Source organism: Glycine max, chromosome 17 (genome assembly GCF_000004515.6).
Source record: "Glycine max cultivar Williams 82 chromosome 17, Glycine_max_v4.0, whole genome shotgun sequence".
NCBI classification, from domain to species: Eukaryota; Viridiplantae; Streptophyta; class Magnoliopsida; order Fabales; family Fabaceae; genus Glycine; species Glycine max.
In genome coordinates, this window is record NC_038253.2 from 35,009,849 (window position 1) to 35,023,319 (window position 13,471).

The following is a 13,471-nucleotide window of genomic DNA, read 5'->3' on the forward strand; positions in this document are numbered from 1 at the left end:
GTTGATAATGTTTTTTTCCTGTATTATTGTCCATTATATTATTCCCCAATCCTTTTCATTTTTCTTATAATAAAACATAATCTTGAGACAAATGAGGCAAATTAACCCCAGTACAAGATGTACAAAGTTCAGCAAATACTAATGTTTTGTTACAATAGCCTAATAAACAACACCCTCGTCATGAGATAGAAATAAAAAAGGCCCCTCATACATCAAAGATAGATCACATGTTAGAACAATCAAATGGCATTCCCGCTACACTTGATACATGCAAAAACCAAAAAACTCTAGAATCCTTGATAAATTAAAACACGTAGCCTGTGAAGCCGAGACAACTTGCTCCAATAAAATGCAAAGCAAAGAATGACACACTAAGTGATGAGTATGAGGATAAACGGTTTATCCAGCAATTGATAATTCCAAAAAAGAAACATACTATTGCTACGTATTGTGTAAGTAATAAATGACGGTATTGTGTGTCAACCCTTGCAAAATACAAATTTGCAAACCTTTGTTGTTTTGTCATCAACCCTTCCAAATAACTTTCTTGTATATTTCATAAGAACCATCTTTTCCCTTGGCGTGGCCCATATAATTTAAAGAAGATTAAAAAATTGAAATGGAAAAGGAAGCATTTTGCTATAAGTATAAACTGGATAATAATTTTTCTACTACAAGCCTGCAACCAAATTTTGGCCTCATGATTCTTACCAGAGCATCAGAAACATAGAATGATAAATTGCTTTAGAATGAAGTGAAACGTTTGGAGTTTATTAAGTACTCCAAACAATAACATGCTCATAACTGATTATTATACTGGGGTGTTGCACTGGTCTTATTGGACTCTCTACATTGAGTAGGATAACTCAATATTTGGCCAGGGAGTATCTTCTTATGGGTGGAAGCATATAAATGATAGAAGAATCGCTGAAGCTAGCATTTGGAGACAACTATTAGTTCATCAAGGATAAAAGAATAGTTGCAGTGCAAGCTTTATCTGGGACTGGTGCATGTCAACTTTTTGCCACATTTCAGCAGAGATTTCATCCTAATACCCAAATCTATATACTAGTGCCTACCTGGGCCAAGTAAGTATTTAGGACAAATCTTCCTTTAAATTTTAATATACCTATCAACTTTATGAGCCTTCAGTTTTTTATATTTTTAGTTATGAATTTTTTGTTTGTCCCTTGTCTTGCCTAGATATTTAATAGGACTTGTTGGATCATATGCGGAAAAACATGGGACTTTATGGCCAGTGAGCTGGATGCAAGAGGTAACTAGACAATTTTAAACTATAACTAGGGTGCAGAATGCTATGAATAGGCTCTTCAGTGACATTTCTTGTGGTTAGGGAGTGCATATGTTAGACCTTGATGATACACCTAATAAATTGGATGTTGACAACCTGCATGTGAGCTAAAATATGGTGCTAATAGTATCATTATGTTAAAATTATATGATATTTTGTTATTCAATACAAGTTTAAAAGTTAAATTGATTTTGATACCTTAGCTACATAAGGTCTATATGAGGGTATTCATGGTATAATAGTACAATTCAGGAGCTGAGAAATCAAACATTCTAAAAGTGGTTTTTAAAATTATTTGTAGCTGCAATTGGCTTCAATTAATCTATGGATGAAGAAGTTATGGAATTCCTAAGTGATTTATTAGAATATTGTCGTTTCTATTATAATTTTAGCATTTTAGAATATTTATAGACATTATGTTGATTAGATAAGATTAGAATAATCAATTACTAAGTATTAAGCTAGAAATTTTTTTTAGTCAGCCGAGTTTACTATCTGATTGTAAACAATCAATGAATACCAGAACATGTGTAGCATAACACATCGTTTCTCTTAAAATTTGTGTCTTTCAACAAGTCTAAAATAACAACAATTAATCAAAATACAAGAACTGAAAGTAATTGTTTTAAATGATAAAGTATCAATAGTCAAGCTTTAAAGGAAATGTCTACACATTATTATTATTATTATTATTATTATTATTATTATTATTAAAATATATGTAGTAATGTATATTGTTTCTGCTGTACAAGAGATTTCTTAGGTAAATAAGGCTATTTTAACAAATAATTCATGTTAGGAAATTGGAGAATCTCTGGTTAAGGTAGTGGGCTAAACATTAGTTAATGATCTTTTTGGAAACCTATTTTGTTCACATTGTTTTTATTGGTCTAAAAATTTCCACATAGCCTACACTTTATAATTTACTTATTATATACTACTTAAAAAAAATTCTAAGTCAATTATTTTATGCTTTTCAAAACAATTTTGAATTGTCTTTGAATTTTTCGTTGTGAAAAGTATTAACTTTTCACGACAATTTTTAAACCGTCTTAAAATTTCAATTTCTACATTGGTTATCTTAAAAATCGTCTTAGAATGTATTTTTTTTAAAAAAAGTTATCTAAAAAAATTGAGGATTTGAAGATGGCATTGTGAAAATCATCTTAAAAACTCTACTTTCTAATACGACTTTTTAGAAATCATCTTAAAACTCTACTTTCAAAGACGGTTTTTACAAAATCATCTTAGAAACTCTACTTTCTAAGAAGACTTTTTAGAAAACCGTCTTAGAAAGTTTGACTTGCTAAGACAGTTTTTCATAAAACCGATATTTTTTTATTTTTATAATGCTTCTTTAGTTAAATTGAGTTGGTGGGCTTATTTACGGGCATGGTCAACTTTGCCCACAACAAAAAAAATTTGTAGCCTAACTAAACATGCAATTAGTTTCAAATTTCAATAAATTAGTACCTTGCTAAAATATCCAACTATTAGGTTATTGTGTGAGTCATTTAGATCCAAAAAGGAGAATAACAAATTCATCAACTGCCTAGAAAGAATGAGGTCAGCACTCCTAAAATATTACTAACCAATAAGGATTTAAAAGGTTTTGATGTCTTACTTCCTCATCCTTTATAAGAGTTTTGAGTATGATATCAACTTCACTAGTAAAAATCTCACATGCAATAAATGGAAACCTATTACAATAGCAATAAGATATCACTGCAAATATTCATCTAATATGAACTTGATCAATCTTCAATTTGAGCAACCTACTTACAAGATCACTTCTTTTCAGCATCCTCAGGAGCTTCTTCAATGACGTGTCATGTCAATTGTTCCACTTGTGCTCTTCCAGACAAACTCTAACAGACAACATAAAATTTCATTAAGTGCAAATGAATTAAAAGAATGTTGTGGTCAGCCAATCACATAGTAATGAAAGACCACAGCTGAAAAGAACAAAAAATGGAGCAATTTATCACAAACACAACTATGTTATTAGAATCCAAGCCAAAGGAATCTATATTTTAAAAAGCTTGCAGCAAAAAAAGATACTCCAAAGTTCATCAAATATAGACAACTTTCCAAAACTACATTAAAATCTATTCCTAAAGACCTATAATTCATCACTATGCCGTTTATATTATTATTATGTTTAAATGCAAGTAACAAAAAGACCATTTTCTAATAAATTGTACTTCCGATCTTTTATTTGCAACGAACTTATTTTCATTCTTGTCAAAAATAAGAAATAGCAATTAACATAAGTTTACTATGAGCCTAATGCACGGGGCCACCCTTCTTAACATTAATATGAGTGACACTATAATTAAGAAGAATCTCTTCATCCTTTCTTCACTCTCCTGATTCATGAACCAGATTGACTTTTAGATAAAGGCAAGTAGATGTAAATGAGTATTATCTCAATGGTTAGTTATTTTACATTTCACAATAATTACAATTACGACATGCCAAATAAGTATCATCCCTAATTCCCTATTCATTATCACAATCAAGCTGACAAATTTTCAAGTTTTGAATCAGATTATCAAAAACTCTAATAAAGAGAACTCACAAGTCAATAAAATGGAAACTTAAACCAATATTTTGTTTCTAATCTAATTAATTGAAATGTAAAGGCAAAAGTCCAAATTGTTAGAAGACAAAGTAGGGTTCAATTCTGTTATTTCAAGCATGTCACTTCATAATCATCTCCTCACCTCAAAACAATACTATTAAGCCATAGTAGTTTCAAATAAGAAATACATTTGTAATAGCAGAAAAGAAGAGTGTTACAAATTTATAAGGCGACTGTCAAGAGCTTTGCATTCCTGAATAATTTCATCCGTCAAGTAGTTCATCCAAAGTAAAATTCTCCTTATCCAAAATGGTTTCCACCCGCAATATAATTCACCAAATAAAAAGTAAAATTGTTATATGCGTATACCAATAGGTATCTACATATCATTTTAAAAGTTAAATTAAATAAATCTATTTTAGTCTCCCAAAGAAATAGGCAATAAATGTAATCATGGAAAGATGACATCAGAAATATCAAAGAAAATGTTAGAGATGTATGGGATACTTGTGAGTTGTGGCACAATGCCTTCTAAAAAATTCAAGTGGACAATAAGGAAGTGACTAAAAAAAACCCTCCAAATTCTTGCCATATCAATGATGGAAAAAATATTTCTAGCAACAATGCAAATAAAACCAAAACAAGGCCAAGAACACAATCCTATTTCACAAAAAGGAGAAATGAACACCATTAAAAATGTAGGCATTTCTCTCCAACCAAATACACCATATAACTATGTAGCTAGACTAAGCAACACAGTTATCAAATGTTTAGATCGGGAAAAGATATACAAATCATTATAAAAATCAAAGACGTCAACGACAACAATTAATGGCAGCTCCTCATCTTTACCCTATTTTAGCATAATTGAAAATTATGACCAACACAGATCATGTAAAAAATAGTAAACATTAGTTTCATTCATCTATCCACAAACGACAAAAATTCTAATCCATCCACACTACTCGAGTGATCATTCACACACTCCTCATCCTCTACTATTGATCTTGATATATCACTTTCACAATCATTCAAAGGAAATCGTACAATCCCATACTCTTATCAGTTCATTATTGTTCAGAGACTACCCTAGTGTCCTCCACCTAATATGACAGTAATTACAAACTGGCCAAAACATTAGACTACATCACTGCATAATTAAGCACAAATTTAAACACATCAATTCAATTGCTCATAGTATCTGATTCTAGATTAAACAAATTTGATTAAAAATGACACTAAGATCAACATGGAGTGAATTAAAGACACAAAACCCGCATGTATCGTCACAATTTCCCATAAAACAAACCAAAAAATCAAATCTAGCCATGGACAAACACCGCATCAAGAAAACATCCAAAACCACCACCAATACACAAGAATCAGTGTTCGTGAAGCTTATGCGAGGAATGAGAGTGTGAAACTCATCAGAGATGCCGTGGACAAACCAGCCATGCACCAAAACATGGTGAATTTCTAAAGAAAGGGCGTAGAATCACAAAACCAAAAATCCAAAAATGGATCTGGCAGCTCAAAAACCCTAACACTTTACCCCAAATTGAATTGGAGGAATCATTATCAGAGGGAAAACCCTAGAATCGTCAGTAGGGTTCTTACCTTTATGATGATAGTTGCACACGACAGTGGCGCAACACAAAGGAGACACCTTCGATGGCCGATGAGTGAGGGAGGGAAGGAGGGTGAGTGACTAAGTGAGTGAGTGCATCTTTAATTGGTGATCAGTGCGCAAACCACGATGATTTTTCAAAAAATCATCGTTGAACACAACCTTCTAAAATCGTTGTCATTGAAATCATTCATATTACAAAATTGTCACCACAATTGGATTTAAGACGGTTCTTGGAAACCATCTTCATTTCGTTGTCACAGAATGCATTTTTTTAGTAGTGATATCTCCAACTTTGCTACTTTTGATTTAGGGGTTTATTATAAAACTTTATTTATAGTTAATATGTCGATCCAATGGCTAGTGAAATAGTAAATCTAAAAATTGTATACTAGATCATATTATAGGTTGGTCTAATTAAGTTGGATCATATTTGTGGCAACTGGACTGATATTGAAAATAAAAAAGTATTGAGTTTGAGTTGAAATGCAAATTAATAGTTATTAGAACATTAATTAGCTCTTGCTATTAGAAAAAAAATATTTTAAAAAAATTGCTTAAAACATCGGTTGGTCTAAAATCAATGTTCTAAGTGTCATATAACATCAATTTTCTCATAGTCGATGTCGTTTTTTCTTTTTTGTATTTATTTGCTACTATATTACACCAATTTTGAAGAGAATGAATGTTGTATAGTGTATTTCAATATCATCTTTATAACCAATGTTAAAAAAGACCTACTTTTAACGACGGTTATTTTAATATCAGTTCAAAACAGATGTTGAATGTTAAGAAAAATTGATGTTAAATGTTAATTTTATAATAGTATTTTTAAGTGTATAAAATAAAATGTAAAGATTAAATAAAAAAATTAAACCTTTTTTATTGGTGATTTACTCCTTAAAAATGGTCAATTTATTATAAATAATTATATTATAGGAGCACGGTGCATGGAAATATCTAATCATATAAATATTATATTAATAATATTACGTTAGAATTCGTGTTTAAGATTAATATTTTAATTTTATATTTTTTTTATCCTTTTATATAAGAACTTTTTTTAAGATTTTTTTGTCTTTTTCTAAGATTCTTTCTAAACTGTTTCTTATATTTTTTTTTACTAATATTTTACTAAAAAAACCTTTAATTATTAAACATAATATTTAAGTGTATAAAAATAAATATTGTAAATTATTAAGATGGATTCTTTCTATTAGTCTTTCTCCATGCACTAATTAATTAAAAAGAAATAACATTGTAAAAAATTAGATGAAATTTTAAGGATAATTTTTTTAAAAAAAAATTGTTAACAAATTTAAGATTACTGAGTAAATAAACTTTCTTAATTTACATGAATTAGTTTATATAATAATTAAATATAAAAAATTTAATGATTATATATATATATATATATATATATATATATATATATATATATATATATATATATATATATATATATATATATATATATATATAATCATTAAATTTTTTTTATCAAGGATAATGGATAAAATAATGACTTTCTAAATATATATTTAGGCTTCAACTAATGAAATAATATTTAAAAAGTAGAATTAACTCACACATATATTAAAATCTATGTACTATATATTTATATATTTGAATTTTTCTATTTTAGAATATTTATATATACTAATTGTTTAGATAATAATAAAATAAATAAATTTTTTAAGGTATATTTTAATGTATATATATGTATAGATTTTATAATAATTATTTTTTTTTATCTTTTTTAAAGGAATTAATTTTTATCTAACAATAGATTTTTATATACAAAAAGTTCACACGTTTAAAAAAATTAGTTTTTAATGATTGAATTTAATAAATATAAAATTGATATACTATTTAAAGTAAAAAAAAACTATGTATTTATATATTTAGATAAATAGTATATTAATAGTAGACTTAATTCCACATTTCGACCTTATTTTTATAACTTGGCAAATTTTGCCACATTTATTTATGGGCTTGACTGATAAGCTTGTAATTAAAGTGGACTCGTTCAAGCAAGGCAATGGAATTTGAGAGTTGTTATTGGCCTCAACTAATTTATTATTGGTTCCTATCATTCTATAAATGCATAAATTATAACATGTTTTCGGTACATTTTATTGAAGTTAATTTAAATGAAGAGTAAGTTTTTTAAATTTAATATCTAGAGTAAACTACACATATCATTTCTGAAGTTTGTCTTTATTATATCTAATATCTCTCCATTTTTGAACTTTACAAAAAAAATCCTTTAATTTTTTAGATTTGGTTACTCCTCTTAGACGTAAAAAAAGAATGTTACACCAACTCTTCTTTAATTAGGAGTGTTTAAAGTAACGTAAAAAAATGAAGAAATATCGGGTAATAAAAGATAAATGAGCAGAAAATGAGATAGATGAGGAAGTGTAAATTCCTATATTTTTCATGAAAAAAAAATTCTAGTATGAAATCATAATTATAGAAGTTACTCTGTTTCTGGACGAATTCCTTTAACAAATAAGTCAATGTAGAAAAAATAATTGTACTATGATTTTTTCTTGGTGATAAATAAAAGTTTGAAATCAATCAGTTCATGCAAATTACCAAATTTTCTCGTTGCTAGTGCTACTCAAAGGATTTGTTCTTTAGGGGTTGGCGAAAGTAATGTGATTGGTTAGAGTTTGCTTGTTCTATATACTACATATAACCTTATTCTGTTATTCGGTGGGGGAGTTTTGTATCATGCTTGGTCTTGTGATACTTTTCTTGGTCATAAATTGTGATTCAAGTTTACCTTTTAAATTCTCTAAATACAATTCTTTGCTTATAAAACAAATAAGGGTTACGGTAAGAGCATTTCCAACACTCATTGTTTAACTAGTTATTTATTCTTAGGCATTATTGTTTAATTTTTTATTATTAGAGGTGATTTATGCATTATATTAAATTATTTAAAATTAAAATCTGATTACTTATATAAATTATTGTTGTTTATGAATAAAAAAATGTTTTCTTGTCATTTGTTTAGGAAAATTTTCATATCACTTAAGAGGATAATTTTAAAGTTACTTAAAATTATACTATTGGAGTAAAATATATATAAATTATTTATCTAACATATAATATCATAGGAATTAATTAATATAAAATAAAGAAATCAGAATGAATTACTTTTACACTAATCGAAGATACTCTAATCCATTCCAAGTTATTACTTTTGAGGGAGGGAGGACCACATGCATATCTAAGTCAACCCCTAGTAATAGAAATAATTATTTAAGAACTTTAAAGGAACACACTCTAGTTTAGAGAGTTTCAAAAAGAACTAACCATTTATGTATATGAATCAATTTGCACGCATGCAACACTATGGTATGTAGCAGGATATAAGAGTAAGAAAATAGTTCAATACTGGATAGGAGTAAAAAAGAGAAAAATTAATATAGGTATGATATCACGTGCTATAATATAATAAGAAGGGATAAATAGACCAAAATAATATATGAATGCCATGATCCATAGGAATAAAGGGCTGTCAATGTTGCACAAAAATTTCAAAGCCAAAGTACACTTAGGCTTGAAGTTACGCCATACGTTCCAGACACGCACCATGACCATGCGATGTAGTGATATAACCTCTGCATTTTCATTATCTTGGTCCAAAAAGTCATGCTAGCCATTCCAGAGGATCAATTAATTCAATCAATGATGATGTGTAGTGTGGCCATCTCCCTATGGTAATGACTTGCTGAACTCTCTTCATTCAATCTTGACTAAATTGTTAATTGTTACTCTCTCAGTTTGAAAATAGTTAATTATATCATTTTCAAGATTTTAATAATTTTTTTAATCATTTGAATTTTATACAATTAAGAATACAATAAGTATTATTTTAAATTTATTATTTGTTTTTTTAATCTTTATTTGGTAGAATGAGAGAATATTAATGGAGTGAAAGAGTAATATAATCCGATGAACTTATACTCCTCATACATGCATTAGGTACGTTTTGGTCAAAAGAGTTCAAATTCCTTAACTAAATACACATAGATTCAGTTTTGAGATTCATGTACTTATAAGACTAAAAAAAATTAAGAAAGGTTCTTGTTTTAGAAAACCAAAATAAATAAATATATAAAACTCATGAGAAAAAAAAGTTATTAACTGTTTGTATATATGACTTTTTAGTTATTAACTTATTACAAAAATCAAAAAATTTACCATATATATTTGTGGTTGAATGATAATTGTTTTATTACACTATCTAGTCATTAAACTCAAAATTTATACTTCCTTTGAATTGAAAATATATTTAATGGCCTTCTTAATCATTCATAAATTTAAAATAGTTTGTTGGAGAAACTATCGAGGTACTTAGTATTCCTAGCCGGAGAAGATAAACACAAAGAGCCACGGTTCTTCCAATGTTAGTATCAAAGAAGTACGTGGAGTCACAAGTTTAACAGATAAACCCGCTAATTCAATTATTCCCACTCGTGCAGAGAATATTAAGATGGTAGCAATAATGGAACTGAACAAAGATATTGTGATGCTGAAAATGAAAAACTGGAACATGGCATGATTTAGGTTCTTAGCTGTACCATCTGTCTCGCCGGTACACCTATACATGCTGCCATGCCACTGAACCGGTAACGATGAGGGTTGAAACAACTTGAAGTGTTTCCACCGTGTCTTTCAATAGATTGGTTCAGTTCCGGAGAGACTCTTTTCACTAGGTTCATTTTTTCGTCTCTTCCGGTCTCAACTTAGTCAGTGAAATTGAAACTTTTCTAAAACATGATAACAGACTTTAATGCAACCCAAGTGAGTGCCTACATATAGTTCAAATTTTTTTTGTTGAATGTTAATACTCAAATTAGGGTGAATATTAATATTCCTATATATTACATTTTTTTGTCTTTCTTGAACCGTCACTATTACTAACGATATTATTTTTTTTATGAAATGTCCTAAGAATTATTATCACTCTCGTGCAAGTTTCTTCCCAACCTAAGTTCATGTCAAATTTTGTTTATAAAAACACCATTAACTCACTCCTCATCTCCTTCGTCGCCTTTGTCAACCACAACAACTTCATCGTCCCTACCTCCTTCGATGCCGTCAATAGTCTCTTTCAGTATCGCGACAACCTCACCAATGTTCAATGCTCTTGCTGTGTGTTGCATGCGGTTACCTATCTCGAAAACCTCTATTTCACCTCTTGCGACAGTGCCAGCTAGATAGCTGTTTCACTAAGTATAACAATGTCATTTTCATCGGAGTCAAGAATGTGATGACAACACCACTGGATCCTCATTTCTTTCTCCTTTTTTCTTGTTATCTTTGATAGTGTTAGTAGGTCAGGAGGTCATGGTGTATGATAAAAAAAAAGAATAAGATTGAGTGTAATAAACATTAATCTTAGGGGTACGAGTGTAATTTGCTTTTATATATATATATATATATATGTTGTTTGACTGTACATTGTTCGCCTTCCTTTACTCCGAAGACTGCAATAAGATAATTCTAAGTCCTAAGATATGATGCTATGGTAATTTGAGTTGACCCACCTTCTTCGTAAAAACCGCATGGACGTGTATCATCTTGTTAGAAAGGCTCAGTAGCACGTATATATAATTTATTTACTTTAGTGGTGATTGGTGCATTAAAGGAGTATATAAATTTTTAAACTCTAATAATATAATAATAATAATATTTAAAGTGAAATGATTAATTGTAAAAAAAGTATAGTTTAAGACAAAATATAATATAAGTATAGTTTGAAACAATAATTTTAAAATGTTTTAAATCTTGCATTGATGAGGAATGGTGAAATTAAAGTGTATAATTAGGGGACAATTCACATCATATAAGTTCATTTTGTGAAATGGAGTTATGATCAAACTTAAATTCTAAAATGATACTAATGCTTATTCGGTAATTGTTCTTGGGTTTATGAGTGACTGATTATTGGACTATTGTTGGAATATCTGTAGATGTCCAGTCTTATAAGCTTCATGTCCATGATGTCCAATCCTTGGTACGAGGAATGTGTGTTGAAAATCCAATTAATTATATGATCAAATTAAAGTATTTAAGATGAGGTTAATTCTTTCTTCCCAAGTCGATTTTATGGATTTGAATTAAAGACAAACAAACTCAAATTCTAATATGATATTAGAGTCTATTTTATCGATTAATATTGGATCTATTGGTTACCTAATATCAAACTATGATTGGAATACATGTATAATTCTAGTTTTACAAACTCCATTATTTAGATGTTCAATCCTTAGTATGAGTTGATATATGATCAAATTAAAGTATATAAGTTAAAAATAATTCTTACTTTATAAGCTAATTTTGTAAGGATGAGTTAGACTCAACCCATATAATAAGATAAATTATATAAATATTTAACCATATAATTTTAATTAACACTATAAAAAGAAAGGTTTTTTTTATGATGCACTTTCCACGTTGATCCTTGAAAACTGTCTTTGTCTTATTATAATAGACAGTGATAATTTTGTAAATATGATCTGTTAATACTACCACAATTTTACGAAAACTATCTTCAAATGAAGCTACAACAACAAGTCATATTATAACCGTAGTAGAAATTTGAAATCAACAACGTTTTCTGGAAAATCGTCGTCATATGCACTGTCAATTAAATTGCTGACCCTCGTGCCCTCAATCACTCACAGACCCTCTTCCTGTCAGTCACCCACCTTATGAATTTTTCACTCACTCGACATCCAAAAGTTGTAAGATTTATTAAGAAAAACTATTCATTATTATATAAAAAGTGTAATGAAGTTTTATTTTCCAATAAAATCTTAACATTTTTTGTTTCTTAAAATCAATTTTTAAGGACGTGTGGATATTATAACTATCGTAGAAATGTGAAATCAACCACATTTTTTAAAAAATTTGTCGTCGTATGTGTTGTCAATTAAATTACTAACCTTCGTATCCTCAATCACTCACAAACCCTCTTCCCGTCGTCACCCACCTTATGAATTTTTCCCTCAACATCCAAGATTTATTAAGAAAAAATATTCATTATTATATAAAAAAAGCGTAATGAAGTTTTATTTTCCAATAAAATCTTAACATTTTTTGTTTCTTAAATCAATTTTAAGGACTTGTCAATATATTTATTTTATGGAAAAATTAATTATTATGGATATATTATAATTTTGTTTGTTAAAAGATTATTTAATTAATTTGAATTTCAATAACTTTTTTTCACTGGAAAAACAATTATAATGTTGGAGGATATGAAGGTTTGTTAGGATTATTCTGTAAAAGAAGCTCCTGTTTCTAATTCTCTTATTAGTGATGAGGAGAAGGAAATAAAAATAAGAACTAATTATAGTGTATAGATTGTTGTTAAAGTCTACTGTCAAAAGGGAAAACCATACTTTTATGGATAAAACATTTTATGAGGAATGAGAGCCATGGGGAGCATGGATGCGATTCTTGTCTTTGTGGTTGTCAAGGGTTGTTTTTGCTGCTAGATCACACAAAGTCATTTTAAAAAGTGTTTTTCTTTATTGTAATACAGATAGCTAGAGAGACTACAATAACTTTTGCGCATGTTATTTTAATAAGCATTTATAGGAATTTGAGTTTATTGAACAATATTTTGAGTTTTAGTAGAGAGAAACCTTGCTAGTTTCCTCTCAGCCACACTCTCCAAAATCAATAAGCTCTAGAGTATTTTGAATATGGGTTTTTGCTTAATTAGAAATCTTCCTAAACATATGCTTTATAAATTGATAACTTTGCTGTCATGAAGAGCTTGCTACAATTATTCTACGTTGGTTTGAGTCCAAATTAATCATATATGGTCTAAAAAAAGACAGATGAGATATTACTTTTGCAAAAGGGGAGAAAAAAACCCCTAGAAACTTCAAAATTTTCAAAATCTATCAAAAATATC